Source organism: Mesoplodon bidens (genome assembly GCF_964165515.1).
Source record: "Mesoplodon bidens genome assembly, chromosome: 6".
Classification (NCBI taxonomy): Eukaryota; Metazoa; Chordata; class Mammalia; order Artiodactyla; family Ziphiidae; genus Mesoplodon; species Mesoplodon bidens.
This window is the reverse complement of record NC_138162.1, coordinates 36,088,018-36,113,753: the sequence shown is the minus strand read 5'-3', so window position 1 is coordinate 36,113,753 and position 25,736 is coordinate 36,088,018. Positions and strand designations below refer to the sequence as shown.

Below are 25,736 nucleotides of genomic sequence, written 5' to 3'. Positions count from 1 at the left end.
CTCTTGGTTTTATTGATCTTTTGTATTGTTTTTTGATATCTATTTTATCTATTTCCTCTCTGATCTTTATAATTTTCTTCCTTCTGCTGAATTTGGGCTTTATTTGTCCTTTTTCTAATTCCTTTACGTGGTAGGTTAGGTTGTTTATTTGAGATTTTTCTTGTTTCTTGAGAAAGGTCTGTATCACTGTAAACTTTCCTCTTAGGGCTGCTTTTGCTGTATCCCATAGATTTTGGAGTGTTGTGTTTCCATTTTCATTTGTCTTGAGGTATTTTCTGATTTCCTCTTTGATTTCTACATTGACCCATTGTTTTTGGTTTTGTTTTTTAAAATTATTTATTTATTTATTTATTTTTTGGCTGTGTTGGGTCTTCGTTTCTGTGTGTGGGCTTTCTCTAGTTATGGCGAGCAGGGGCCACTCTTCATCGCAGTGCGTGGGCCTCCCACTGTCGTGGCCTCTCTTGTTGCGTAGCACAAGCTCCAGACGCACAGGCTCAGTAGTTGTGGCTCACAGGCCTAGTTGCTCCGTGGCATGTGGGATCTTCCCAGACCAGGTCTCGAACCCATGTCCCCTGCATTGGCAGGCACATTCTCAACCACTGCGTCACCAGGGAAGCCCGACCCATTGGTTTTTTAGTAGCACTTTGTTTAGTCTCCATGTGTTTGTTCTTTCTCCATTTTTCCATCTGTAGTTGTTTTCTAGTTTCATTCTGTTGTGGTTGGAAAAAATGATTGATATTTCTATTCTCTTAAATTTGTTGAGACTTGTTTTGTGGCCTAGCATGTGATCTATCCTGGAGAATGATTAATGTGCACTTGAAAAGAATGTGTATTCTGTTGTTTTTGGATGTAGTGTCCTGCAGATATCTATTAAGTCCAACTGGACTTATTGTCTCTTTTAAGACCACTGTTGCCTTATTAATTTTCTGTCTGGATGATCTCTCCATTGATGTGAGTGGGGTGTTCTCACCTACTATTATTGTACTGTTGTCAATGTATCCCTTTATGTTTGTTAGTATTTGCTTTATATGTGTAGGTGCTTTTGCATTGGGTGCATATATTGTTAATGAGTGTAACATCCTGTTCCTGTACTGATCTCTTATATAATCGCCTTCTTTGTCTTTTGTTATAGCCTTTGTTTTAAAGTCTGTTTTCTCTGAGTTTTGTTGTCCTTGCTTTCTTGTCATTTATGTTTGCATGCAACATCTTTTTCCATTACTGCACTTTCAGTCCATATATGTCTTTAGCCCCGAAGTGAGTCTCTTGTAGGCAGCATGTAGAGAAGGGTCTTGTTTTTTGGGTTTTTTAAAAATAAATTTATTTATTTATTTTTGGCTATGTTGAGTCCTCATTGCTGCATGTGGGCTTTTCTCTAGTTGTGGCGAGTGGGGGCTACTCTTCGTTGCAGTGTGCGGGCTTCTCATTACGGTGGCTTCTCATTGCAGAGCACGGGCTCTAGGCGTGCAGGCTTCAGTAGTTGTGTTACGCAGGCTCAGTAGTTGTGGCTTGCAGGCTCTAGAGCGCAGGCTTAGTAGTTGTGGCACATGGGCTTAGTTGCTCTGCGGCATATGGGATCTTCCTGGACCAGGGCTTGAACCCGTGTCTCCTGCATTGACAGGCAGATTCTTTTTTTTTTTTTTTTTTTTTTTTGGTGTACGCGGGCCTCTCGCCTGTTGTGGCCTCTCCTGTTGCGGAGCACAGGTTCCGGATGCACAGGCTCAGCGGCCATGGTTCATGGGCGCAGCCGCTCCGTAGCATGTGGGATCCTCCCGGACCGGGGCACGAACCCACGTCCCCTGCATCGGCAGGCAGATTCTCAACCACTGAGCCACCAGGGAAGCCCGACAGGCAGATTCTTAACCACTGTGCCACCAGGGAAGCCCGGCTCTTGTTTTTTTTTTTTTTTTGGTGGTACGCAGGCCTCTCACTGCTGTGGCCTCTCCTGTTGCAGGGCACAGGCTCCAGACGCGCAGGCTCAGTGGCCATGGCCCACAGGCCCAGCTGCTCTGCGGCATGTGGGATCCTCCCAGACCGTGGCACAAACCCACATCCCCCGCATCAGCAGGCGGACTCTCAACCACTGCGCCACCAGGGAAGCCCTGGCTCTTGTTTTTATATTCAGTTAGTTGCCCTATGTCTTTTGATTAGCGTATTTAGTCCATTGACATTTAAAGTAATTATTGATAGATATGTACTTATTGCCATTTTAGTACTTGTTTTCCAGTTGTTTTTGTAGTTCTTCTCTGTTCATTTTAAATTCTTTTTGTTTTTTTTTTCTCTTGTAGTTTGATGGTTTGCTTTACTAGTATGTTTGTGTTCCTTCCTTTTTGGTTTTTATATATCTATTGTAGATTTTTGATTTGTGGTTACCATGACGTTCATATATGTTGACCTGTAACTATATCTACTTGCTTTAAACTGGTAGTCATTTAAGTTCAAGCACATTCTAAGAGTTCTACATTTTTTTTTACTCCGCCCCCCACAATTTTGTGTTTTTGTTGTCCTATTTTATGTCTTCGTGTTTGTCCTTTTACTGTTTATTGCAGTTATAGTTGCTTTTACAATATTTTTGTCTTTTAATCCATGTACTGGCTTATTTATATGGTTGATCCTTAATCCTTATCATATGTTTGCCTCTTCTAGTGGGGTTTTCCCTTTCCTGTGGATTCTTTCTTCTCCAGTTAGAGAAGACACATCAACATTTCTTTTAGGGTAGGTTTAGTATTAATGAACTCTTCTAGTTTTTGCTTCTCTGAGAAGTTCTTTATCTCTCCTTCTATTCTAAATGATAATCTTGTTGGGTACAGTGTTCCAGGTTTCAGGTTTTTCCCTTCAGTGCTTTGAATATGTTATACCACTTCCATCTGACCTGCAAATTTTCTGCAGAGAAATCAGCTGATAGCCTTATGGGGATTCCCTTGTATATGACTCTTTTTTTTTTTTTTCCTCTCTTGCTGCCTTTAGAATTCTCTCTTTAACTTTTGCCATTTTAATTATGATATGTCCTGGTGTAGGTCTGTTTCAGTTCATCTTGTTCTGGACCCTCTGTGCTTCCCATACCTGGATATCATTTTCCTTCTTCAGGTTTGGGAAGTTTTCAGCCATAATTGCCTCAAATACATTTTTTGATCCCCTTCTCTCTCTGCTTTTTCTGGAACCCCTATAATGTGAATGTTGGAACACTTAATGTTATCCCAGAGATCTCTTAAATTGCTCTCATTTTTAAAAATTTGTTTTTCTTTCTGACTTTCTGATTGGGTGGTTCCCATTATTCCATCTTCCACATCACTTATGCATTCTTCTGCATTCTTCATCACTTAGTCTGCTATTCATTCCTTCTAGTGTGTTTTTTATTTCAGCTATTGAATCATTAATTTCTGATTGGATCTTTTTTATGTATTCTAGTTCCTTGTTCAGTGTTTAAGTCAATTCTTTTTCCTAATTCAGTTAACGTTTTTGTTAGCAGTGTTTTGAATTATTTATTTATCTGGTAAATTGTTTATTTCTATTTCATTATTTTTTCAGGGGTTTTCTTTTCCTCTTTCAATTGAGTAGTTCCTCTACCTTTTCATTTTGCTAAACTTTCTCTGCTTCTATGAACTTAGATAAAACAGTTACCTGTTGTGGTCTTGAAGGGGTGTTCTTATGTGGGAGCATCCCTATACAGACTGCTTTTAGCCAGTGCCTTTGGTGGGAGTGCTGGGTTTGACATGGATGCCATTCCCATCTTTCCTTAGGGTGTGCTGGCAGCTTTCACCTTGGTGGGGGCAGGGGTGCTGGAGATGGAGGGGCTAGAGCTGGAGCCAGGTGTGAGGTGGGACTTCCTTTCTGCTGCTCAGTGGCTGTCACTGCCCTGTCAGGGGTGGGGGGTCTGATCCCAAGTTGCTGGGGCAGAAGCCCTGAGGGTCGAGCTCATGTTGGCTCTGTTCCCTTTAAGTGTGTGCTTTCTCTTCTCCCTTCACTGGGACTTTGCCCCAGAAGAGGGAAGTGCTGAAGCAAGTGGGGCCTGTGCATAGACAGAGGTCTAATGTGTTGCCTCCGTAGGTGGCTGTGGCTCTGCTCAGACACAGCCTCAGGTGTGAGCCCCCTTTGTCTCTCATAGCCGATTATTCTCCCCTTCCTTTACCACCCCTGCCCTGTTGTGGAACTACTCCACAGGGCTGGTGGGAACCTGCATGGATTCTCAAGGAGTGTCGGAGAGTTAGCTGTGGTAGGGGGACGCCATCAGAGATCTGGGCAGCTCCTGGGGCACTACCTAGGTAAGCACATTGCTCACGCATGCTCCTTATGAGTGGAGTCCAGTCTTCTCCGGCCTTTCTGTCTGACTCAGTGGTCTTCCAACTAGCCAAGGGGGCTTGTGTCCACTGCATCGGACCCCAGGACTAGGATGCCCAGTCTCTGGCTTGACCTGCTGACTCCCCAGGGCAGGTGTCCACTTGTGTAATCTACCTTTTTCCCTGGTCCCTTCCCAGGGGCACAGGTCCCAAGCTGATTGCTTTTCTTCCCTTCCTCCTTGACTACTTTTGTATCTTTCTTACAGCCTTGGATGTATAGGAGTCCTTCTGCCAGTTTCCAGGTTTCAGTAAGAATTTTTCCACATGTAGATGTATTTTTGATGTGTTTGTGGGAGATGATGAGCTCTACGTCCTTTTACTTGGCCATCTTGGTCTTGTTCACCATACTGTTTTGATTACTATAGCTTTGTAATGAAGCTTGAAATCAGGAATTGTGATGCTTCCAGCTTTATTCTTCTTTCTCAGGATTGCTTTGGCCATGTGGGATCTTTTATGGTTCCATATCAATTTAGGATTGTTTGTTCTATTTCTGTGAAAAATGCCATTGGAATTTTGATTTGGATTGCATTGAATCTATAGATAGCTTTGGGTAATATGGATATTGTAACAATATTCTTCTGATCCATGAGCACAAGATATCTTTCGATTTATTTGTATCTTCAGTTTTTCTCATCAGTCTCTTGTAATTTTCAGTGTACAGATCTTTCACTTCCTTTGTTAAATTTATTCCTAAGAATTTTATTGTTTTAGATGCTATTATAAATGGGATTGTCTTTCTTTATTCTTCAGGTATTCATTTTTAGAGTATAAAAACACAACAGATTTTTGTATGTTTATTTTTATATCTTGCAACTTTACTGAATTAGTTTATTATACCTAACAGTTTTTTGGTGGAATCTTTAGGATTTTATACAGATCTCATCATCTGCAAACAACTGTACTGCTTCCTTTTGATTTGGATACCTTTTATTTTTATTGTCTAATTGCTCTGGTTAGGACTTCCAGGTCTATGTTGAATAGGAGTGGTAAGAGTGGGCATCCTTGTCTTGTTCCTGATCTTGGTGGGAAAAATCTCACCCTTTTACCATTGAGTATGATATTAGCTGTCAGTTTGTCATATATAGCCTTTATTATGTTGAGGAACATTCCTGCTATACCCAGTTTGTTTTGAGTTTTTATCATGAACGTATGTTGAATTTGTCAAATGCTTTTTCTCCATCTATTAAGAGGATCATATGACTTTTATCCTTTATTCTGTTAATGTGGTATATTACATTAATGGATTTTTATTATGTTGACCCATTCTTATATCCTAGAGATAAATCCCACTTGATCATGGTGTCTCATCCTTTTAACATGGTGGTGAATTTGGTTTGCTAGAATTTTGTTGAGAATTTTTGCATCTGTATTCATCAGGGATATTGGCCTGTAGTTTTCTTTTCTTGTAGTATCCTTATTTGGCTTTGGTATCAGGGTATGCTGGTCTTGTAAAATGAGTTTGGGAGTGTTCCCTCCTCTTCAGTTTTTTTGGGAGAGTTTGAGAAAGATTGGTATTAATTCTTCTTTAAGTGTTTGATAGAATTCACCAGTGAAACCTTCTGGTCCTAGTCTTTCCCTGTTGGGAAGTTTTGCTTTTTCAGTCTCCTTATTATTGGTCTGTTCAATTTTTCTATTTCTTTATGATTCTGTCCTGGTGGATTGTATGTTTCTAGGAATTTATCCATTTCTTCTAGATCATACAATTTGTTGGCTTATAATTGTTCATAGTCATGAGTCTTGTTCTTTTATAACCTCTTGTAACCTGGCTGAAACTTATTTGGAGATAAATGGGGTCCAGAAAATAAGTAAATGATGGAATATCTGCCTCTGCTTTGAAACGAGCTTCTTGTTTGGAGAAACTTTCCCAGCTCTTGGTCAGTATTTCTTTATGTCTCCTCCATTTGATGGATGCACTACGGTTATCGCCTGTCTGTGAAAGAGTTAATGTTTCCCATTACCAGGCACTGACATAGGCAGTAGGGGAAGTCTGGCTCATTTTGTTTCAAAATACACCATACCTCAAATAAGTACAAACAGCTGCAATGTGGGATTGGGGCCAAAAGAAATCCGTGTGGTGCTCTGAGCTCCAACTGAGAGGAGTTCATGTAACATGGACCTGAGATCAGGCTCCAAAACGAAACCATCAGGTCCCAGCAGGAGGAGAGTCCTTGCTTGTCATCCTGGTCACCTCCACAGCCACCGCCCAAAGAAACTGGTGTGGTTCGAGGTGACCTTTTCCTTTTCCCTCTGGACCCACTTCTCTGCAGCGGGTTTAACACTACATTCAGTTTCTTGGAGCCCAGAACTACAGTAGTGTAAAATGGAGACATCTTGGAACACAAAGCATTTATAGATATGTTGCCTGCTTATTTTAGTTCCATGACTTGGCTTAAAATAACAATCACACTAAGTCCGACCCTCCAGCACACTCCTCCTTTTCAAGCCCCAGTTCTTGGTCAGGTAGAAACTGCTGCAGCTGAGTCTGTTTGGTTGTTCCTTCATCTTCCAGATTTTTTAGGTGATATCAGTTTAGCAAAAACTTTTTTTTTCTGATCCCTTTTATAACCAGAATTTCATTTTTCATGTTATAATGCCTTATCTTCTCTTTGGAGTGGCCATATAATCCCTTTCACACTAGTGAGAAATTTTCTGTATGACACTCTTCATTCTCCACATATTTGGATTTCCCCCTGTGATCTTCTGGACACTCAGGACAGCATCTTTCAGGCTGATGGTTAGATGGTTAGAAGTCTTTAAAGTGGCACCTCACAGCTGTTTTTAAGTCTCCACTTGGTTTTTAGGTCACATCTCCAGCAGAGGGACTTGTGGCTACTTTGTGGTTTTATTATCTCCTCACAGTTTAAAAAAGGCTTCTTTTCCTGTCTATATTCTGCTGCTTTTGTGATAAACAGCTTCAACAACAATTGAAAAAGATACCAGATACACACTGTTACATTGAAAACCCTTTCATAAAAGGAAAACAGGAGTTTGAATACCATTCCCTTGAAAGTTAGGGAGGAGCCCTTTTTTGGTTTATTTGTTATCATGGTTACTGAATTATTGTGAACAGAGAAGAGTCATTTGATTCCCTTTGCTTCACATTCCTGATTTCTTCCACAGGGTGATATGTTTGAAATGTTGCTCACGGAATTGTTACATTAATGAACGAGGCCATCCTTTCCTTGTTGACCTCTCAAGTGGGCAAAAGCATGTATGTGAATTCTCAGGAAAACTACAGTCTTCACGTATCTTCAACCCAGCTGGGAATAACTCATTCTCCAACACAATACTAGTTTTCTTTAGATTTCCCTCTATTACCTACTGTTTTAAAGAGGTATTGCCAAGAAGGACTTCACTGAAGAAAAGTGATATCTATTGTAGCAGGAAAGGAAAGGAAATTTCATTTTTTTCTTCCATGGTGAATTACATACTAGGGTTGTATTCAACAGGTTTGATTTTTTTTTTCCCCCTTACAACTTTGGGCAGGATCTATAAGATTTAGATTTAGGATGTACACTGATTTTTTTTTTTTAAGCTGTTATCTCCGACTTAATTAGAAGTTAGTAAAGGAAACAAAGTTTCTTATTTGGCTCTTGAACTCTGAAAATAAACAAAAATTTCATATTTTTGAATAGCACACTGTGGGCCAAACAACATCTGGAAGAGATTATTCTCACTAGTTGGCAGAAGAAATTTCATAATCCACTGCCTCAAAGAACATGGTACCTTGTCACATTTTCCCTATATCTGGGAAACAGAAGACATTCTTAGGACCACATTTGTGGGGTATCTGCCCTTTTCTTTGTTCTGCATTGAATATAAATGTGTCTCTCTAATACTATAGTATTTCTTTAGCTTTTGGAAATACAGCAAAACTTGGTGGGATGTTGCTGCCTGCACTGTTTACTGTGGTCCAGATTTCTCCTTTTTCAAAAGACCTATTTGACTTTCAGCAGCATGCCTCTTATACTCTGCCATTTGTCTGAGACGTCTTTTCCTGTCTTCTCTAAAATCAGGCACATGTGTGTCTGGGATAGTCATGTAATTTGTCACAGTAACTTCTAACTAGATTAAAATTTTTTTCTTTAAATTCAGTTTCTTCTTGTGCACATCTATTCTTATGGTTAGTAGTGACACAGGAACACTATCTTCCAACTAAACACATTTTATTTTAGATCATGGGGCTTCTCCTCCTCCCCCACTCCTCCTTTCTCAAACTTACAGAAAAGTTGCAAGTGCCGTACAAAAATGCAAAGAACCTTTTATCTTGCCAAGTCAATTAGGAATGAATTACTGACATGATGTCCCAACACCCTCAAGTACTTTATAATGTATTTCCTAAAAACAAGGACATTCTTCCACATAGTCACAAAACAATCATCAGAGTTCAGAAATTAACATCATTATTATACTATCAGCTAATATTCAAATCCATTTAAGTTTTCCCCAATTGTCTCAATAATACCCTTTATAGCAAAGGATTCATTTCAGAATCTTGCATTGTGTTAGTTGGTCATGTCTCTTGTTAGTCTCTTTTAATATGGGGACAGTTTCTCAGTTTTTTTTCTTTTATGACCTTGATCTTTTAAAGATTATAGGGTGGTTATTTTGTAGAATGTTCCTCAATTTGGGTTTGACCCTTTTTTTTTTTAAATTAAACTCAGATTTTGAAACTTTGACAGGAATATCACAAAAGTGATGCCATAGTCTTCTCATTGCATCCTATGAGGTTGCACACAGTGTGTATTTGTCCCAATATCTGGTGATGTTTGCTTTGATCACTTGATGAAGGTAGTGTCTTCCAGACTTCTCCACTGTAAAGTTACTGTTTTTCCTTTGTAAGTAGTAAGAATTTTGTGGGAAAGTATATGAGTCTATGTAAATATCCTATTTCTTGTCAAACTTTTATTAGTTAATTTATATTATAATGAACTCAAAGATTCCTATCTTATTCAAAGTGTTATAAATCTGTTCTGTCATTTATTTTGAATCTCAAAAATGTCCATTTGAGGCTAGGGAGGGTCCCTTTAGGGTAATTTCCTTGTCTTTTTAACCTCTTCGTAATTCTTTGAGTGCTCTCTTTCTTTCGGGCACAAGAAGATGTTCCAAGTCATTGTATACTTCCCTGGCCACAGCTCTGGACTCAGGCGTTTCTCCAAAGAGCCTGGTTCTTTTCAGTTAGAGAATGGTATTTAGAGACCAAGGTCTAAGTGCTAGGATAATCATAGTTATTGGGATGCCACTACTCCCAGGCCTCTGACTTGCATACACACACGTACACCCCACCATACACACTCTTAAACCTCTATTTTTATTTCTATAGCTCTTGAAAACCATGAGTCTGTATCTCTCTCTCCTCCTCTGCTGGATGCCCCTTTACCTTTTATGTTCTGACAAGTGCTGTCAGCCGCCTTCCCATGGGGACATCCTCCTTACCTCATTTAACCTCTGACACTTGGCATTGGGCTGCCCTTGCGTTGTTACAAATATATGTGTATATTATAGTTAGTGCTCAGATTTTCTTATAAGCCAGTGTTTTCCTTTCAAGGAAGATATTCTTTAAATATTGTATTTTTAAAATCTGTATCATAGGGCTTCCCTGGTGGCGCAGTGGTTGAGAGTCCGCCTGCCGATGCAGGGGACACGGGTTCGTGCCCCGGTCTGGGAAGATCCCACATGCCGCAGAGCGGCTAGGCCCGTGAGCCATGGCTGCTGAGCCTGCGCATCCGGAGCCTGTGCTCCGCAAGGGGAGAGGCCACAACAGTGAGAGGCCCGCCTACCACAAAAAAAAAAAAAAAAAAAATCTGTATCATAGCATTTTTCTTTATTATAAGACATGCTTTGTATTAATATTTTTTATCAGGGACGTACATGAAGTGCACTTATTTAAAATGTATAATTTGATTTGTTTTGACATGTGTATATACTCTTGAAATCATCACCACCATCAAGATAATGAACATATCTACCACCCCTCAATTTTTCTCCTGTCCCTTTGAAGTCCTTCCTTCTGTTACCTTACCCTCCCCTCATATGTTCTGGCAATTACTGATCTGCTTTTGGTCACTATAAATTAGTTTGCTTTTTCTATAGTTTTATATAAATGGAATCACAGCTAATGCTGTGTTTTGTTTGGCTTCTTTCACTCAGTGTAATTATTCTGAGATTGGTACATGCTTTTGTGTCTATAACTAGTTCATTTCTTTTTATTGCTGAGTAGTAATTCCACTGTATGGACGTTACAGCAATTTGTTTATCTGTTTGTTTGTGAATTGACATTTGAGCTGTTTCCAGTTTTTGGCTATTAAAGATAAAGCTACTATAAACATTTGTGCTCAAGTCTTTGTGCTGACATACTTTCTCTACTCTTGAGTAAATACATAGGAGTGAAATGGCTTGATTGGATAGTAAGTGCATATTTAATTTTTAAAAAAACCTGCCAAATTGTTTTCCAAATTGATCCTATCTTCCATTCCCATAGCAGTGTGTGAGAGTTGCAGTTGATTCATATTCTCACCAACACTTGGTATGGTCAGTCTTTTTAATTTTGGTTATTCTATTGATATGTAGTGGTATTTCATTGTGGTTTTAATTTGTTTCTTCCTAATTGCTCTTCTGTGCTTATTTGCTTCCTGTATATTATCTTTGGTGAAGTGTCTAAATCTTTTGCCCAATTTAAAAAGTGAGTTTGGTTTCTTACTGAATATTGAGATTTTTAAAAATACATGTTGGATACAAGTCCTTTATTAGACATTATTTGAAAGTATTTTCACCCAGTTTGTGGCTTGTTTTTTAAATTTACTTAGTGTCTTTTGAAGAGCAGAAGAACTTTTGATGAAGACTAGTGTTTCAGTTTGTTTTTTTATGCATCATGCTTTTGATATCTTACCTAAGAAAAATTTGCCTGACCCAACTCCGCAGAGATTTTCTCTTATGTTTTCTTCTAGCAGTTTTATATCAATAGTCCTAGGTTTTACGTTTAGGTCTATGGGCTAATTTAAGATTAATTTAAGTTAATTTTTGTGGTTTGAGTTATGAAGCAAAGTTGTTTTTTGTTTTGTATTCAAATATCCAGTGGTTCAGCACAATTTGTTGGAAAGGCTCTTCTTTCTCCACTGCATGGCCTATTTACCTTTGTCAAAAATTAGTTGTTTATATAAGTATAGATCTACTCAACTTTTTATTATGTTCCATTAATCTATTTGTCTTTCTTTAGGCCCATACCACACTATCTTTATTCTTTATATCCTTTAATGTCTATTGGGTCAGTAGCGACCACCCCTCTTTTGTTTCTGCCATTAAAAATTTGCGTCATCTTCTTTTCCTAACCAGTTTGGTTAGAGGGTTAGCAATTGTATTGATTTTCTCAAAGAAACAGCTTTTGGGTTTATTGCTTTTATTTTCTGCTATTATAATATTATTGTTATCTGCTGTTATTCACTGTTTCCTTTTTTTCTGCTTGCTTTGGGTTTAATGAGATCATCTCTTTCTGGTTTCTAATGGTCATTTATTTGAGACTTCTTTTCTACTATAAATACTTAATGCTATCATTTTCTTCTTCAATACTGCTTTAATGGCACCCCATAAATACTGATGCTTTGTTTTTATCTTCATTCAAAACACTCAAAATATTCATTCAATTTGAAATACTTTCTAATTCCTCCTTCAGTTTCTTCTTTATTGCATAAGGTATTTAGAGAGATGATAGTTTTCCAGCATTTAGTGATCTTCCAAAGATCTTTCTGTTATTGATTTCTAATTTAATTCAGTTGTGGTCAGAGACCATACTTTATATGACTTGAATCCTTTTAAATTTATTGAAACTTGTTTTATGGCCCAGAATATGGTCTATCTTGGTACCAGTTCTTTTTGCACTTGAGGAGAAATGTGTATTCTGCTGGCACTCAGTTTAAGTGTTCTAAAAATGTCAGTCAGATCAAGTTGATTGATTATGTTGTTCAAGTTCTTGTTATCCATATTGATTTTCTGTTCTGTCAATTAATTACAGAGGGGTATTGCAATTTTGGCTGTAATTGCAGATTTCTCTGTTGCTCCTCTCATCAGTTTTTACTTCATATCATTGGAACTTTTATTATTGCTGTGTCATCTTGATGAATTGACCCCTTTATCATTATTAAATGACTTTTTTTATCCTTGGTAATGTATTTTGCTCTAAAATCTACTCTGCCAGATATTAATATAGGCACTCCAGTTTTATTTTTAGTGTCAGCTTGGCAGATCTTTTTCCTTTTCCTTTTAAACTATTTGTGTCTTCATATTTAAAGTATGGTTCTTGTAGGTAGTGTATCTTGTAGGGAGTTGGGTCTTGCTTTTTTATCCAGTCTGACAATATCTGCCTTTTAATTGGGTTGTTTAGACCACTTCTTGTGTGTATGTGTGTGTGTGTATTTTGTTATGGTTATATTTAGGTCCATCACCTTGCTCATCTTGCTGTTTGCTTATTTGTCCTGTCCATTCTTTGTTTCTCTTTTTTTTTTTTTGCATTTGGTATATTTTATTATTTTTATCTCCTCCTAAGCATATTAGCTATAATTCCTTGTTTTGTTTTTAGTGGTTGATTCAGCATTTATAGTAGGCTTAAATTTATTTTAAGGTATATTTATTTAATTAAATTAATTATATTAAGTGATATTTTCTTAAGTGATACTTTTAAGTGATATTATAACCCTTTATAGTATACAACAGTATATTTACTTTTCTCCCTCCTAACTTTTCTAAAACTTTTATTTCTATAATAAACCCCATCATTATTATTTTTGTCAGTTGTCTTTTTAGCAGCTTTATTGGGATATAATTCAACTGTTTAAGGAATACAGTTCAGTGGTTTTTGATATATTCAGAGCTGTGCAACTAGCACCATGGTGTTAGAAAATTTTCTCCATCCCCAAAGGAAACCCCAGTCATTCCCTATTTATTCTTTCCAATCCCCTGGCAAACACTAATCTACTTTTTTGTCTCAGAGATTTGCCTATCCTGGACATTTCATGTAAATGGAATCACAGTATTTGGCCTTGTATGACTGGCTTTTTTCACACAGAATAATGCTTTTAAGGTTCATGCATACTATAATAGCATTTATTATCATTTTATTTTTTTCTTGCCCGGTAATATTCTATTGGTAAGGCCCCTACATACGAACCTTCAAGTTGCAAACTTTCAAAGATGTGAAAGTGCATTTGCATGTCCAGTCATGTTAGTTAATGTGGCTGGTGTGAACTACTGGACTTTTCAAGGTACTGTACTGTAAAATTTAAAATATTTTCTTTATTTTTTGTGTTTCTTTACTTTTCTGTCTTTCTGGTTCTCTCTTCTGTGGTACTTTGTTCTGGGGACTCTCACTGCCTTGAGCTTCTTGGGTTCTCACATCTGCCTCTTTAACTCAGTAAGTTCTATGGATCGCACCTGGATTTCCCCCGTACTGTGGCTGGACACTCTTGAGGCAGGAAGCTGGGGCAATCATAGGGCTCACCTTGTTCTTTTCCCACTTCTTAGATGTCCAGTATTTTATAGTTTCTTTCTTTCTTTTTTTTTTTTTAAACACACAGTCATCAGGTCCCTGTTACTCTATCTTAGCCCTGTACATTACTTTTCTGTAGAAAATTAAAATACTCATACCACCTCAGGGCACAATAGATATGTATGTATAATCTTGTTGTGTGTATGTGTTTCCCAAATGGGAGTGATATATAGATACCTAAGTTCAATACAATTTAATTTTTATTGTCTGTATAAAATTGAATTGCATGTGAACATAGTTTTAATAACTCAGCTGGCAAGCACTATATTATTAGATAGTTTCTAAATTTTTCTAGTAATATATTGCATTAAGCCCTCTTGTAGCAAAATCTTTGTCCTTAATTAGCACTTTCCACAGTATAAACTCCTAGTTGTAGAGTTACATACCCTCTGATTCAACGTACTTTTTAGGATCTTGATGCAAACCATACACACACATACACACATCCATATTGTATTCCAGGAAGATTATAACAGTTTATCTATACCAGAAATAAATTTGAGTGCCGATTCTCTCATGTTGTGGCAAACACATCAGAAAGCTGTCTTCCAGGCATAACCTTTTTATGTTGAGGTATGGTCTTATTTTTATTTATTTATATATATATATATATATATATATATATATATATATATATATATATGCGTGGTATGCAGGCCTCTCACTGTTGTGGCCTCTCCTGTTGCGGAGCACAGGCTCCGGATGCTCAGGCCCAGCGGCCATGGCTCACGGGCCCAGCCGCTCTGCGGCATGTGGGATCTCCGCGGACTGGGGCATGAACCCATGTCCCCTGCATTGGCAGGCGGACTCTCAACCACTGCGCCACCAGGGAAGCCCCTTATTTTTATTTTTAAAAATTTATTTTATTGAAGTACGGTTGATCTACAATGTGTTAATTTCTGCTGTATGGCAAAGTGATTCATATATATATATATTCTTTTTCATATTCTTTTCTATTATGGTTTATCACAGGATATTGAATACAGTTCCGTGTGCTATACAGTGGGACCTTGTTGTGTACCCATTCTATATGTAATAGTTTGCATCTGCTAATCCTAAACTCCCACTCCATTCCTCCCCCCACGCCCCCCACTTGGTAACCACAAGTCTGAGGTACAGTTTTAAACCACTCTTCTTCAGTTCAGTCCCTCAGAATTGATTTTCATTTACTCTCTGAAAAGAACTTGAAATTTAAGCTACTGGAAACCTTAAGTAATGGAAGATGCCTCTGTCCACAGACTCCTTTGCTGTTTTTTCTTTTTATAATATATTTATTTATTTTTGGCTGCATTGGGTCCTCGTTGCTGCGCATGGGCTTTCTCTAGTTGTGGCGAGCAGGGGCTACTCTTCGTTGTGGTGCGTGGGCTTCTCATTGCGGTGGCTCCTCATTGTGGAGCATGGGCTCTAGGCGCATGGGCTTCAGTAGTTGTGGCTCACGGGCTCAGTAGTTGTGGCACACGGGCTTAGTTGCTCCATGGCATGTGGGATCTTCCCGGACCAGGGCTCGTACCCATGTCCCCTGCATAGGCAGGCGGATTCTTAACCACTGCGCCACCAGGGAAACCCTCCTTTGGTGTTATTAACTTATTCTGGGCTGAATACCTTTCTTATCACAGCTGTAGACTTCTGCATTCTGGCCAGCTATTTTGACACTTTGCCCCCACCCGCATTTGCTTTCCCCTTTTCCCTCTTTCCCTTCCCCTTACACCCTTCTATTCTAAGTAATCTGGGAATTACTTCTGATTTTAGAAACATGCACTTGCTCTTAGAAGGAACTATCCCCCAAGACTCCTCCATTGGCTCTGGTTGGAAGAGTCTAGCTCAGCCTGACGGTTGGTTATAAAGTTGTAATCTCCTTGTCCTGAAACCTGTGGACTGCAGATGCTCCAGCATGGCTCAGAGGCTCGCTCCATGAACACTCCTCAGTAGAAATGGATCAACCCTATCTATGATTCCACTTTCTTGCGTGGAACTCTTGATTACCGTTAGTCTTTTCAGGACTCTGGCTCTGGGTCCCTGTACAGTTGGCTGAGTCAAAGCATGCCGATACTAAAGAAATCAGGAGTTTAGACATTGTGGGCCTTGGGTAATGGAAAGAAACAGGGTGGTAGTAAGTAAAGAGTAATTCTTATTCAAAGAGTAATTCTTTTAATTGTCCTATCTTTCAAGAGGATTTTCTCAGTCTTTTGAGTTGACTTCTCTTCCTTTGTTCTCATCACCTAGTTCTTCTTGCTCTCTCCCTTGATGATTGAGCACCATTCTTTTTTCTTTTTCTTTTTTTTTTTTTTTTTTTGAACTTATAGGGTGTGTTTCTCTTTTGGCCAATTTCTGACCCATTATTCCTAAACTTCAGATTTCCCCCATTTTCTAAATAATACAGCACAAAGTAGCTTGAGCTTGAAACTGTAAATAGAGTATGGCCAATACATCCTTGGCCCTAGTAGTGACAACTGTTCTGAGATTTTTCTGAAAATTGTGTTTTTACAATTCCTGGTTATTTTGACAAGTTTCAGGATAGCATCGCTCCCCATCAGGAACACTTTCCAAAAGGGAAAACTGTATGTCTGTCAATACAGTCTTTGAAATCCAAACAGTGAGTTTATTTAAATGCTTTTTGGCCAGTTCCTTCAATCTGTAGAATCCTGAACTCTGAACTGTTCAAATACGTGTAAAACAGTGCGACTGGTGCTTGTGTTTCTTTTGTGCAGGCAGCACGAGCAGGATGGGCTAGCTGTCTTCCTGCCTTTGAATGCATTAGCTGAGTGCCATGTGGAGAGAACGGTAGACTTTTAGGCCAAATGTAGGTCTGACTGAAAAGCTGGAGAAGCAAATGGAAAAACTGATCCTATATGTGGAAAAGGAAGGATTTTTAAGAGCATGAAATATACTGTCTTCAGTGAGTATATTGAAGCAAGATCTTGGGTCTGATCCTTTGAAGAAGAGAGCTTCTGCTGCCATAGGTAGAAGGTGGTATTTTAAAACAAAACATGAGGAGATTATTTGGTCTCTCAAGTGCTTTTCTGACTTCCTTGTTCTAAATCTGCATGTGAAGCAAATGGACTCTGAAAGTGATCACAGCTTTCTTTATCCCAGCTGGACCATTTGCCTCCCTGGTTTTATGGGAAGCAGTGGTAAGGATAGGAAACTCAGATAAAAAAGTGTAGCACTGCCATCGCTTTGTCACCCATTTCCCCTTTTCTCTTTTGGCTCTTTAAATTTGGCCTGAAATTCCTGTTTTAGCACCTTTAGAAATAAAACAGTATTGATTGACTCTCAAAAGGTGAAGAATGTTTTCTTTTTTCTTGCGATTTCCTGGAGTTTTTATCTTTGTTCATTACAGTTACATGCGTTTCAGTCATATAGCTTTTCTTTTAGTAGTTATAATAGCTGCATTTTTGGGTCACCGTTATTATCACAGATATTCTTTGTTTACATGGATTGATAAGAAGCTCATGCCGAGGCTCTCCTGAGCACATTAATTTGATTTGACACATGATTACCTGCGTTATGTCATCAAGTGGAGATTTCAGGGTGAAATAAATCCTGATTATATTTAATACACGTGCCTTGTTGTTGCTATTGCAGGTAAATGACACCTTGGCTGAATGTATACTTTTTGAGTCATTCTATATTTCTGACAAAATAATGAAAATTGCTTCTGTGTCTCGTCATCTGTTGGTGGCCAAGCTGATGACTGTGCCCAGCCTAAGTTTTTCCCTTCGTGATATGATTTTTCCCCACTTTGTTTTTTAATGGGAATTCTTTTAACTCTTGAAGTTTAGTTATTTAACAAACCTGCATTTTAACTGTGGTAACATATAAATGACATGTAATTTACCATCTTAACCATTTTCAAGTTCAGTAGTGCTAAGTATATTTACATTGTTGTGAAACAGATCTTCAGAATTCTCTTCATCTTGCAAAACGGAATCTCTCTACCTATTAAACAATTCCCTGTTCCCTCCTCCCCCAGCCCCTGGCAACTACCACTCTACATACTGTCTTCTATGAATTTGATTGCGATAGGTACTTCATATAAGTGGAATCACAAAGTATTTGTCTTTTTGTTACTGGCTTATTTCACTTAGCATAATGTCCTCATGGTTCACCCATGTTGTAATATGTGCCAGAATTTCCTTCTTCTTTAAGACTGAATAACATTCAATTGTATGCATATACTACATTTTGTTTATCCATTCCATCTGTCCATGGGTCGCTTCCACCTTTTTGTCTATCATGAATAATGCTGCTACGAACATGGGTGTACAAATCTCTCTTTGAGACCTTGCTTTCAATTCTTCTGGGTATATATACCCAGCAGTGGAATTGCTGGATAATATGATAATTCTATTTTTATTTTACTTATTTATTTTTTCAATTTAATTTTATTTTTTTTAACATCTTTATTGGAGTATAATTGCTTTACAAGGGTGTTAGTTTCTGTTTTATAACAAAGTGAATCAGTTATACATATACATATGTCCCCATATCTCTTCCCTCTTGCATCTCCCTCCCTCCCACCCTCCCTATCCCACCCCTCTAGGTGGTCACAAAGCACCGAGCTGATCTCCCTGTGCTATGTGGCTGCTTCCCACTAGCTATCTGTTTTACGTTTCGTAGTGTATATATGTCCATGCCACTCTCTCACTTCATCCCAGCTTCCCCTTCCCCCTCCCTATATCCTCAAGTCCATTCTCTAGTAGGTCTGCGTCTTTATTCCTGTCTTGCCCCTAGGTTCTTCTGATCATTTTTTTTCTTTTTTTTTTAGATTCCATATATATGTGTTAGCATACGGTATTTGTTTTTCTCTTTCTGACTTACTTCACTCTGTATGACTGTCTCTAGGTCCATCCACCTCACTACAGATAACTCAGTTTCGTTCCCTTTTATGGCTGAGTAATATTCTATTGTATATATGTGCCACATCTTCTTTATCCATTAATCTGTTGATGGACACTTCGGTTGCTTCCATGTCCTGGCTATTGTAAAAAGAGCTGCAATGAACATTTTGGTACATGACTCTTTTTGAATTATGGTTTTCTCAGGGTATATGCCCAGTAGTGGGATTGCTGGGTCGTATGGTAGTTCTATTTTTAGTTTTTTAAGGAAACTCCATACTGTTCTCCATAGTGGCTGTATCAATTTACATTCCCACCAACAGTGCAAGAGGGTTCCCTTTTCTCCACACCCTCTCCAGCATTTATTGTTTGTAGATTTTTTGATGATGGCCATTCTGGATAATTCTATTTTTAATTTTTTGAGGAACTGCCATTCTGATTTGTGTAGGAGCTGAACCATTTTACATTCCCACTGGCAGTACATAGAGATTCCAGTTTTTCCACATCCTTGTTTATTTTGTTAGCAACCATTCTAATGGATGTGAGGTGTTATCTCATTGTGGTTTTGATATGTATTTCCCTAATTATTAGTGATGTGGACTATCTTGTCAGGTGCTTTTTGGCCATTTGAATATCTTTGGAGAAATATTTATTCAAGTCTTTTAATTTTTAGTTTGGTTGTTTGATTTTGTTGTTGTTGAGTTTTCTTTATATGTTCTGGATATCAATTCCTTTTTAGATATATAACTTGCAAATATTTTCTCCCATTCCATGGATTATCTTTTCACTCTTTTTTTTATGTTTATTTTTTGTGGTACGCGGGCCTCTCACTGTTGTGGCCTCTCCCGTTGTGGAGCACAGGCTCCGGACACGCAGGCTCAGCGGCCATGGCTCATGGGCCCAGCCGCTCCACGGCATGTGGGATCTTCCCAGACTGGAGCATGAACCCATGTCCCCTGCATCGGCAGGTAGACTCTCAACCACTGCGCCACCAGGGAAGCCCCTTTTCACTCTTGATTGTGTTTTTGTGCACAGAAGTTTTAAATTTTGATTTAGTGCTTTTTATCTATTTTTTCTTTGATTGTGTTCTTTAAGCCTAAGGACTTCTAATCTTTTAAGAAAAGTTTACTTTTATTGTTAAATAACTTCTGTTCCATTTGTTCTTCCAGGGGTACCAATTATTCTTATATTGAATCTCTATTTTCTGTGCTCCACACCCATAATTTCTAATCAGTCTAGTAACTATTTTTAGTATAAGCACGTGTGACATTTCTTAAGCTTGTCTTCCATAGCATCAACTTGCTTTTCTGTAGTGGCACTTCTGCCTGTTGTAGTTTTAAATACATTTTTAGTTTCAGCAGTGATATTTTTTCCTTTTTTTGCTTTATTTTTTAATCAATGTTAAAATGATTTAAATGTTCAAATGTCTGAAATTTAAAGTGTCAAATAGCTATATGAGGCTTTCTAAGGAAAAGGAATTCTTTTCTCTCTCCCTGCCATTTACCTTCCCCATAGCTACCATTTTCAGTTGGTTTAGCTGCTTCATTGGGTATTTGCATTGCATCACTAAGACTTGTACTTTTTGATACATCAGTTTCAAGTATTGATAGACATCCTTCGTGGAAGATGTGCTGCTTGCATACTCCCCTCCTGTACCTCTTCATCCTGATATAGTTAGGTTGTGATTTTGATCAGACCAGATTCAGTGTTAATGTTATTATGACCTTGTTAATGTCATTCACAGTGGAGCCATTTAGAATTCATTTAGAATTCTATGGATCCTTTTCCTCTTCTGTAAATTCTTCTTCTTTAAATTTTAGTTATTCTTCTTATGTTCTCTTATTCTTCTTCTTATATTTGCTTATTATTTTTCTGTGTGCTTATTATTCTATTCTATGTGCTTAGGATTCTACGTGCTCATTCAGTCGCAAACTCTGTCAGTTCTAGAAATATCTCAACATACCCAGACAGATGGTTATTCTGCAAACCTACTTTGTGAATCCACTTACCTGTCATCCAGTGATGTCCTTTCACAAGTAGGCCAGGTATTCCCTTTATTTTTCTCCTGAATCGAACTCCTGTTCCTGTATCTCATGCCTTCATTTTGATTAGTTTCCTCCCTGTTTTGCAAAAGACATCCTGCAATAAGACTATAGACTGTAAATCACTTTCTTCATTGTCCATTGTCTTCTAGCTTCTAGATTGCTGTTGAGAAGTGTAAGGACTTTCTGGTGCCTAATCCTTTGTTTATGAGCCACCCCCCATCACTTTCTGATCAGTTACAGGAATTTTTAAAAAAATCTTGTGTTTAAAAAAATCATGATGATGTGCTTAACGTGGGCATATTAAAATCGATGCAGGTGGGCAGGTATGCATCAGTGGACCATTACAGTCAACAAACTTAGGACTTATCACTTTAAGAAATGTTTTGAGTTTGTTGTTTGATCCTCCCCCCACCCCCATTCCATTTCCTTTATTTTTTTTTTATTCTGGAATTGCTTTTATTTGGCTATTAGATGTCCTGGATTAGTCCTCTAGCTTTCTCATTCTTACTGTTCTATTTTCCTTCACTTTGTTTTTTGGCTGTACATTTTGGGCAAGTTTCTTAACTTTATATTCCAACCCTTCTCCTGCATTTCCAATGATTGTTTTTTTTTTGGCGGTACACGGGCCTCTCACTGCTGTGGCCTATCCCGCTGCAGAGTACAGGCTCCGGACGCGCAGGCCTAGCGGCCATGGCTCATGGGCCCAGCTGCTCCGCAGCATGCGGGATCCTCCCGGACCAAGGCACGAACCCGTGTCCCCCGCATCGGCAGGCGGACTCTCAACCACTGCACCACCAGGGAAGCCCCCAGTGATTGGTTTTTAAGTCTCCTGTTGTTGTTTGAATGGGTGCAATATCTTCTTCCTGATGTTACTGTTGTTAAGGTCTTTTCATCTACTCAGATTCAAGAGAAGAATCTTCCAGTCTCAGGCTTTAGATATAAGGCTGGCTTCAGATGCTTAAGATAAATAAATAGATAAATAGAAATAGATAAATACTGAGAAAGACAAGCTATAGCTCTGACCTTCCTCTATCACGTCATCTTGTCCGTCCAGGCTTGAGGTTGAGAGTTTCTTCTGTTTGGTTTCTGCTGGACTCTATAGAGTATAGAGCTCTCTGAAGAAGGATACACACATTTCAAGTCTGAAATTTTTTCTACCTGATCTAAATGGCTCTATTTATGTGTAACACTTTTCTAAAATTTTGAGGATAAATGTATCCATTCCTGGTTTCAGCATTGATGACTTCTTTCCTCCTTTAGTACTTTGTGTTCATCTGTTCTATTTTGGGAATGGAAGCTTTGAAATCTTTAGTCATGTAGGCCCCACCCAAAGCTCTGCTTCAGTAATACCATTTTCTGCTTTTTTATTTGTTTTCTACTTGATCGACTGCCTTCATTCAAGTTCATAATTCATAATTTTTTTGTTAATGCCGACTCATTTCTGATCTCATGTTTTTCTAAAGTTCTCTTTTATGTAGTATACCTATTTCTTAAGTAAATATTTGCTCTGATTCTATAGTCTTCCTTCTCTTGAGCCCCATAATATTTTTCATTTGCCTGGTGGATTTGGATTTTTCTGTCTCTTATCCTTAGAGAATGAAGTCTATGCATATTCAGTATCAGGTATTGCCCTGCATTCTTTCTAGAGACTGAAATGAGTCACTGTTTGATTCAAGTCCAGATGAAGGAAAAAGGTTAGCTTTATAGTAGATAAATTTGCAGGTTGGAAATTCATCTTCCTTGAGACATAGGAAAAGAGCCAGCGTCAGCTCCAGAAGTAATCAAAGGGAACATTTGCCTCAAAACCAGAGACTTTTTTTTAAGGTATTTGGTGTGGCACTCAGTAATTAGCAAGATCATTGTTACTTGGCATGGCTGCCCATATCAGAAGCCAGCTGGTAGTGCTTCTTTCCCACATATTTTCTGGGCCAGTCATTATGGCCACATGTAAATTAGAAGTAAATACAGCCAGAGATTACTTGCTCAGTTGGAGCCATGAACCCCTTTTAAGGAGCTGAGTGTATTTTAAATGTACTCCAACGCTCCCTGGCTTAGTTCACTCCAGCCGTCATCCCTCTGAACAGGGAGCATCATTGTGAGTCTATTGGGGTCTCATTTACTTATTTTCTGTCCACCTAATTACAGTTTCACATGAAGGGAATGTTGGGCCTTAAATGTTCTCCAACCTTCCATATTGATTCTTTCCAGTATATTTCTGGAAGTTTAAGCAATAGCTGGGATCCATCTGTGGCTTCTAAGATTGATTCAGGATATTTCCTTTTCTTATATTCAGTTGGTTATTTTCCATTAATCTAGCACAGAACCATGAGCCTATGTAGCTTTCTTACTTGTAAATGGTATTTTATCTATCCATTTTTTAAAAAGTTATCTTTTTAAATTGAAGTATAGTTGATTTACAATGTTTTGTTAGTTTCAGGTGTACAACAAAGTGATTCAATTATATATACATGCATATCTATTTCTTTCAGATTCTTTTCCCTTATGGGTTATTACAAAATATTGAGTAGAGTTCCCTGCGCTGTACAGTAGGCCCTTGTTGGTTACCTATTTTATGTGTGTGTGTATATACATATACATATACATATACATATACATATACATATACATATACATATATATATATATATATATATATATATATATATATATACAATTCAAACTATAGGGAGGGATTTTGAGGTAATTCATACCCAAAGACTGTAAAATGGATGAATGGGCAAGTCAACAGGTGACAAAGCTCATATTCTGCAAGTGAGTGGCATTAGATGTAGTTTTGCGGTTTTGAGAAGAATGATATAGATTAGAAGCCATTCCTAGAATGGAAAATGGGGACAACTAGGGAAGAAGAGAATGGGCAATAGTGATGGCCAAGGGCACCTGCGGTTAATGGAGCTGACTCACACTGCTTTGTGGTTTCCTGTACCTGGAGCTCAAGCAAAGGAAGTAGAGAGTTATGGTGAGGGCAGGCTATAAGAATTGCAGGGCAGGTATCTGAATACTTGGAAGAGTTCAAAGAGGGATGAATTTCTTTAAAAATTCCGTGCAACTCTGTAGTTAGCAGTCTGGGGCTCTGGGAAAGCAGGACACAAGATGTCAAAGTAATCCAGCTTACTTGGCCAGAGACTGAATGACATCATTATTTAGGGTATTGTCTTTTTTGTCATCACATCTCTTCCCCCATGATTTGTACAGTTTTGTAAATAGGCTGGGAAGTAAATAGGTTTCATAAATGTAATTTTAATACATTGCTCCCCGAGAGAGCTATCTTATACCCTTTTAGGTAGTATTGCTTAGCTCTTATATTTTAAGAGTTAAGTAACCACATCCCATCTTACAAAAGGCTCTTATAATGTAAGAATATGTTCAACATCCACTTTTATGAATCTTCTAGTGTTATACACTATTATCTCAGAAATAAAGATCTCTTCGTCTGAAAAAAAAAGGTTTAACAAAAGCATCAAAACTCGATATGTCTTAGATGCTTTAGGGGAAGACAGTTAATGTTCTGTCTTGATGTTCGTCTTCAAAATATGAAACTAACAATCTGTACTATCTACTATGTAGCTCAGGCATGTGTCACATAAATCAAAACTAGGGGCACATCATGAAAGTTTTATATGGATGAGAGCAGCCCAGGGTACCCTGTTTCAGGGTTTGGGGAAATAGTTACTCTGCAGAATGTCTGACTTGCATCCTGCTTCCTGAAGGACTTTATGAAATTTTTGCTTTAAAAAACTCCAAGCGGGCTTCCCTGGTGGCGCAGTGGTTGAGAGTCCGCCTGCCGATGCAGGGGACACGGGTTCGTGCCCCGGTCTGGGAGGATCCCGCGTGCCGCGGAGCGGCTGGGCCCGTGAGCCATGGCTGCTGGGCCTGCGCGTCCGGAGCCTGTGCTCTGCAGGGGGAGAGGCCACAACGGTGATAGGCCCGCCTACCGCAAAAAAAAAAAAAAAAAAAAAACCTCCAAGCACTTTCTCACTGTTAATATTTGTACGCTTGGAGGGTTCATCTATGGAAAGGCCCTGGGGTGGGTCCTGGTTCAGGTCTCTGCTCCATCATTTCCTGACCACATGACTGGGAACAATGCATTGGGTTTCTCATCTATGAAAAGAGTTAACAATATCTGCCTTAAACTGTATGTGAAATGGTTGTGCCAGTGCTCAGCATCTAGTAGGTGTTCATTAAATCCCAGTCTCCTGCCCCTCCCCCTTTTGCTGTCAGCAGTGATGCCATATGGCATATTTGTTACATCCATTTCGCTATCCCTTTCCCAACTGCAGGTCGGGTGCCCAGCATTCACCTTTTGGGCAACTCTGTGTACTCTGATTATTGAAAATATTTTATGGTTTTATCACTTAATGATTTAGCTCAGCAGAAGTGATACTGGGCCAGGACACAGAGCGTGAGTCTTTTAAAATAGAATCTCGCTTGCCTGCTTGTTTTGCTTTTTGGTTATCATTGTTTATATATTTATATATTATATAATATTTTTATATATTCATCTGTCCGCTCCACATATAATAGAACAAGAAGATGTGAATTGTCAATATGTGAGAAGGAAAAAGGAAAAATATAAAAGTAGGGGTGGCACAAAATGGTGCCAGAAATAAGTTCAGTACAAAAGAGTGCACCATAGCGCCCTGTCATTTTCCCAGGGTAGGCTTGGGTCTCTGGCACTCCTCATGAAAGAGGAAATACACTCTGTGGATGTGTGCCTTTCTCCTGGGCTGTTACTTAAAATCACAGTGTGATAAACAGCAGGTATTTTTCCCTCTAAAACTGGGACTGAGGAGAACATCACTGTTGTCTTAGGGCAGCTATGGAATTTTGTATTGAATGTTAGACCAAAATGTGGCTTGACAGCTTTACTTCTTATCTATTAATAAAAATAGTCACTCTAACAGAAAGGTAGAGGAAGAAAATAGGAAGGTGCCACAGTTCTAAACAACTAAAACCTAAAGTG

At 38.5% G+C, this 25,736-nt stretch overlaps 1 protein-coding gene across 6 annotated transcripts in view; it reads left to right on the top strand.

Moving 5' to 3' along the window:
- LPAR1 (lysophosphatidic acid receptor 1) overlaps positions 1-25,736 on the top strand; it is a 166,176-nt gene that overhangs the window by 45,721 nt on the left and 94,719 nt on the right. The window lies entirely within an intron of this gene.